Source organism: Callithrix jacchus, chromosome 1 (genome assembly GCF_049354715.1).
Source record: "Callithrix jacchus isolate 240 chromosome 1, calJac240_pri, whole genome shotgun sequence".
Lineage (NCBI taxonomy): Eukaryota > Metazoa > Chordata > Mammalia > Primates > Cebidae > Callithrix > Callithrix jacchus.
In genome coordinates, this window is record NC_133502.1 from 133,863,102 (window position 1) to 133,869,462 (window position 6,361).

General features: G+C 37.8%; 1 long non-coding RNA gene across 1 annotated transcript in view; it reads right to left on the reverse strand.

The window, feature by feature from the left end:
- The window catches only part of LOC144582230 (uncharacterized), a 30,366-nt gene extending 24,971 nt beyond the window's left edge, over positions 1-5,395 (reverse strand). Inside the window, exon 1 of the long non-coding RNA XR_013534653.1 lies at positions 5,292-5,395. This is a non-coding gene — a long non-coding RNA (uncharacterized LOC144582230). The remainder of the gene's footprint in view (positions 1-5,291) is intronic.
- Between the last annotated feature and the right edge of the window lie 966 nt (positions 5,396-6,361).

Here is a 6,361-nt window from a genome sequence, read left to right on the forward strand (position 1 = left end):
GGAAAAAAGTCCCAAGCAGAAAGGATAATGCTAAAATAGAAGAGTAATGAGCAAATATGAATTGTTCAAAGGAAGCAAGTTATCTTTCAAAAGTGGCACAATAAATTATATTTTCCTTTTAAAAATGTAAAACAATATTAAATTTTTGATCCTTTTGAATCTATAAAGTTGTACCATTTTAATTTTATATAAATGACTCAATTTTATGATAAAACAGGTTTTTCAACTGACAATAACTATCTATTATAACAACATAGCAAATACAACCAAATTCCTTTGCTATTAAGAAGCAGCGCTAACTTGTTTTACCTTCAGGTTAATAATTGCTTCTGTCAAACAACAAACAAGCTTTGATTTTAAAATGGAAAAAAAAAAACTTTAAAAAACGTCAAAATTAACAAAATAATTTTAGGACTTTGTAAAAATATTCAGTAACATAGCTTACATAAATTAGTTCTCCTTGATATAAAATGCTGCATTATAATTTGTATACAAAGAAAATTGAATACATATTTTAAAATGAAAACATAGTTGTATCCTTCAAGCAAAAGGAGAGTTTTTGAATCTCTTTAAATTCCCACATAAAACAGGCAGAGCAATAAAAAGAAAAACCAAAACATTTCAAGCTAAGTATAGAAGCTCCTCCTCCACTTACAATAGGGTTATGTCCTAATAAACTCATCATAAGTTGAAATAGCATAAGGCAAAAATGCATTTAATACTTTTTTTTTTTGAGACGGAGTTTCATTCTTATTCCCCTGGCTGGAATGCAGTGGTGCAATCTTAGCTCACTGCAACCTCTGCCTCCTGGATTCAAGAAATTCTCCTGCCTCAGCCTCCCGAGTAACTGGGATTACAGGCACCTGTCGTCACACCCAGCTAATTTTTCTATTTTTTTTAGTAGAGATGAGGTTTCCCCATGTTGGCCAGGATGGTCGAGAACTCTCGACCTCCTCTGATACACCCGCCTCTACCTCCCAAAATGCTGGGATTACAGGCATGAGCCACTGTGCCTGGCCAAAAATGCATTTGATACATCTAATCTACCTAACATTATAGCTTAGCCCTGCCTACCTTAAGCATGCTCAGCACATTTACATTAGCCTGCAATTGGGCATAATCATCTAATACAAAGCCCATATTATAATAAAAGTGTTGAATATCTCAAGTAATTTACTAAATTCTATACTGAAAGTAAAAAATAGAAGTTGTATGAGTATTCAAGTACAGTTTCTACTGAATGTGTTGCTTTTGCACCAATATAAAATCAAAAAAATCCTAAATCGAACCATCATAAGACCATATTCCTGTGACATCCTCATGAACTCCATAATATAAATTATTGCTTATTATTAGAGCCACTAACAAGTCACGAAACCTGCAGAATATCAGCATTTCTGTGGAAGAAAGCAAAAGGAAGCCAATTAGGATAGGTTTTTTCTCTAATAAAGAATCCAGGGAATAATAAGGTCTGAAAGGAGCTGGAACAGTGTAGCCCCTAAAAACTCCCGAAACTCACTGGCCAGGACTCGTCTAGAACAGAATCCCACACTAAGGAGAAAGAACTAGTTGTGATACATGAGCTGAGCCGGATAGAGAAAATCACCAGGATGGAAAGCAGCCCAGGTAAAAGTGGGGGAGAGCAACAGAGCTGATAAACCTCAGAAAGCAAGCCACCATATTTTTGAACATTAGAGAAGAAAAACAGACAAAGGAGCATAAAGGTAGAATAGCTAACCTGAGCCAAGTTCCTTCTAAAGGTTCAGGAAAACAAGCTTCACATACAAATGAGAAACAAAAATATTAAGGTCAAATCCCAGGCAATGTTGTTAAAAATGAGAATAGGAGCAGAATAATATTCCTACAGACAACAGTACACATATTAAAATTATTACTCGCATTAATGATAAAAGGCATGACAACATAAATCAGCATTAGATACGAAATGATGGAATTCAGAGAAGAATTCGAAATGAAAAAAAAAATTTCGAAAATGAACACTAAACTAGAAAGAACATAGGAATGAATAAACACAACAGAGAAAGCCTGAAGAAAATCAAGTGAAAATGGAAAATTTTTAAACTCAGAAGAAAACCAAATGATTTGAGAACATGACACACTGAAGATAGGCAAAGAAGATACAGTGCAAATAATGGGAAATCCAGAAGAAAATCAAACCAAGAACAAATATAAGAATTCAAGGAAATGTACAAGAAAATTTTTTCAAGGAACATGAAATTCCATAATGAATGAGCACACTGCATATATGATTGTGTCAATACTGAATGATCAATACCAAGACATATTCTAGATTGGATAAAGAAAATGTGGCACATATACACCATGGAATACTATGCAGCCATAAAAAAGGATGAATTAATGTCTTTTGCAGGGACATGGATGAAACTGGAAACCATCATTCTCAGCAAACTGACACAAGAACAGAAAACCAAACCACATATTCTCTCATAAGTGGATGCTGAACAATGAGAACACAGAGACACAGGGGACACAGGGAGGGGAACATCACACATGGGGGCCTGGGGGGTGGGGGGCTAGGAGAGGGATAGCAGGGATAGGGGCATTGGGGAGGGATAGCATTAGGAGAAATACCTAACAAAGATGACAGGGCAATGGATGCAGCGAACCACCACCATGGCATGTGTATACCCATGTAACAATCCTGCAAGATCTCCACATGTACCCCAGAACTTAAAGTATAATAAATAGATTTTTTTTTAAATATACATTCTGGTAAAACTTACTGAAGCGAAAAAAGAAGGTTTCTTTTTAGGCCACCTAAAAGGAAAAGTGTCATTGCCAGCCTCACATACCACTGACTTGCTGTCATTCTTGCCTACTCTCTTTCTCACATCCTTTCCACTTGCAATCTATTAAGTTTACATTAATTTCACTAAATTTGGATTTAGCAAAAGAAAATACAAATTAGGATTGACAAAGGCAAAAATAGATTTTTAAAAATTAACAAGTGCTTAAACATGGTATACTGAACATCACATTCACCGTGGCTCCCTCATAAAGTCCACTAAAAGTTCAAGAGATTAAAAGAACTATCCTATTTAGATAGTGGAAGAAATGACAGATGACTCAAGAAAATTTTTGAAGCTGGAGACAAATAAATGGTGGAAGTGACTTAGCAGATGAAGAAGGTTTAACCTGAGGGCCTGTGAAGAGACGAAACTGTAACCACCTGGTGGCTTCTTTCTGCCCACTGTACACACAAAATCAATCCACAATTGCAGTACACGAAGTTTAACTGACATGAGGCTCGCCACACCAAACAGGAGATGGAGTTATTACTCCAATCAATCTCCCTGAAAATTTGGAGACAGGATTTTTAAGGATAATTTGGCAGGTAAAAAGCCAGGAAGTGGGGAGAGTTGATTGGTTGGGTCAGAGAGAAAATCATAGGGAGTCAAAGCTGTCCTTTTGTGTTGAGTCAGTTTCTGAATGGGGGCCACAAGACCAGATGAGCTAGTTTATCGATCTGGGTGGCACCAGCTGATCTGTTGAGTGCAGGGTCTGAAAAATATCTTTAGCACCAATCTTAGGTTTTGCAATAGTGATGTTAACCCTAGGAGCAACTGAGAAGGTTTAGAATCTGATGGCCTCTAGCTGCATGACTCCTAAACCATAATTTCTAATCTTGCAGCTATTCTGTTAGTCCTACAAAGGCAGTCTGGTCCCCAGGCAAGGTTTGTTTCAGGAAAGGGCTGTTATCATTCATCTTTGTTTCAAAGTTAAATTATCAACTAAGTTCCTTCCAAAGTTAGTTCGGCCTACGGCTCAGGAATGAATGAGGACAGCTTGGAGGTTAGGAGCAAGATGAGGTTAGTTAGGTCAGACTTATTTCACTGTCATAATTCTCTTGCTGTTATATTTTTACCAAGTCAGTTTCAAACCTAAGAATTTGGTTCTAAACACAAACCAAAGTAAGGCTCAGTACTGATCCTAGGTTCTTCTAAAGACAGAGTGCAAAGAAAAAAACATAGCCGTCAGTCTCCTCACAAAAAGGCAACCAATGGGGTCCAAAGTGGCTCCTGCCGGAGGTCGTGGCGCTTGCGAAGGCGAGGTCATGAGTTCAAGGCTAACCTGAGCAACCTTATAAGCTCAAACTGATTGGCAAAAAAAAAAAAAAAAAAAAACAGGCAACCATTCTCCATCTTCACAGAATATTCAAAGTTGAAGTAAGAGATTCTAAACTCAGGTGTACCAAGGAGTGTTAACTGTAGGGTTAGTCTATTGAAAATATGGGGACTAAGTAAAAGTCTATATAGTGATCTGTGGGTATCTTCAGCCAGCCAGAGAGAAAAGTGAATTTCTCCAATTAAGGAGCTTCATCTATAAACACAGAACAGCCAATCAGCTTTTTAGTGTCTTACTTTTATATATAAAAGAAGCCCATGGCCAGGTGCTGTGGCTCATGCCTATATTCCCAACACCTGGGGAGGCTGAGGCAAATGGATTGCTAGAGGCCAGGAGTTCCAGATCAGCCGGGGCAACATGGCAAAACTCCATCTCTATAAAACAAACAAACAAGCAAAAGTTAGCCAGGCATGGTGGCACATGCCTGTAGCCCCAGCTACTTAAGGAGGAGTTGGGTGGATCACCTGAGCGGGGAAGGTCAAGGATGCAGTGAGCCATGAATCAACCACTTTACTCCGGCATGGGTGGAATAGAGAAAATCAGCAGGATGGAAAGAAGCCCAGATAAAAGTAGGGGAGGAAAACAGAGCTGATAAACCTCAGAAAGCAAGCCACCATATTTTTGAACATTAGAGAAGAAAAACAGACAAAGGAGCATAAAGGTAGAATAGCTAAGCTGAGCCAAGTTTCTTCTAAAGGTTCAGGAAAACAAGATTCACATATAAATGAGAAACAAAAATATTAAGGTCAAATCCCAGGCAATGTTGTTAAAAATAAAAATGAGAATAGGAGCAGAATAACATTCCTAAAGACAAAAGTGACAGTGACAGTGAAACCCTGTCTCAATAAAAAATAAAAAGCAGCAAATCATCAAAGATTTAAGGAAATTTGAGAAAACATCACAGAGAACAAAACAAGAAAAAAATGACTTTAAAAAAGCAGCAGGCAAGAAGCAGACGAAAACTTGAAAACAACCACTAAAATCAACATCCTCAGAGAAGTAAATATTATATCCATGAAACCCTCAAGCACAAGGCCAAGGCAAGGACCAAGCATCCTGACAGATTAAGCCAGAAAAAAAAAAAAGAAAAAGCTCTTTTGAGATTCAGACAGCTTATTACTTACATAGAGAATGAAAAATATAGTCAAAGGTGCCAAATCTCCAAGGTTATTATGCAGGGATCTTGTGTGAGGACAACGCAAAAGGGACACCCTGTTGCTGGAGAGCTAATGCCATGCTGCAGCTAAGCAATTTTATAGCCTGCAGCTGTGCCCCAGGGTGGCGGGGAGGAGCCAGGAGTAGAAAGTCCCAAGTCTCAAAGGAAACAGGGAGGGAGATGAGAAAACTGCCTGAAGACATCCTCCTGCAAGATAGGGAGCCTCCCAAATGAAAGAAAGGCAAATGAGAAAATGATACTGCAAGGGCTCCTCACAAAACTGGCTCTGTTCCTGTGAGGACCGCAGGGTGTTCCACTAAGACTTAGTTTAGTCTGAGGTTCAGGCTCCGCCTGCATGGCCTATCAGGATGCATGCAGGGTCACCAGGATAACAAGCAGGAGCCACTGCCCTACAGACACAAAATTTTAGTGCTATTTTAAAGAAGGAATATTCAGAGAATAAAAAATAATAAGATCTTTGGGATATTAAAAATATATTTGAAGTTTAAAAAAAATCATTGGAAGAACTAGAAGAGAAAATTGGGAAAATATAAAGGAAAGTAGAAAAGATGAAAAATAGAAACAATAAGAAAAAAGAATCAGGCCTAGATATCAGGATCTGAATAAAAAGAGTTCTAGAATAAACAATAGAAAAAATAGAGGGAAGGAACTTTTCAAGCAGTATTTTAAAACTCCCCAGAACTGAATGACATTAATTTCTCTACTGAAAGAGTCTACCTTAACTCAACAGATTTGAAAATCCACATCCTGACACATCATGAAAAACTTTTCACAATACTGGGGATAGAGGTTAGATTCTGACAGCTTCCAAAGAGAAACAGGACACAAATTAAGCATCAAGAATCAGAATGACCAATGAATTCTCAACAAATTTAATGGAAGTTGGAAGGTACTGGTGCAATGCTGTATAATTCAGGACAGTGATTTCCAGTCTGTATACATTATTATTCACATAAAGTTTCAATCAAGTATGTAGGCAGAATCGAGGCATGCTGGGTTACACCAATGAATCAAAAT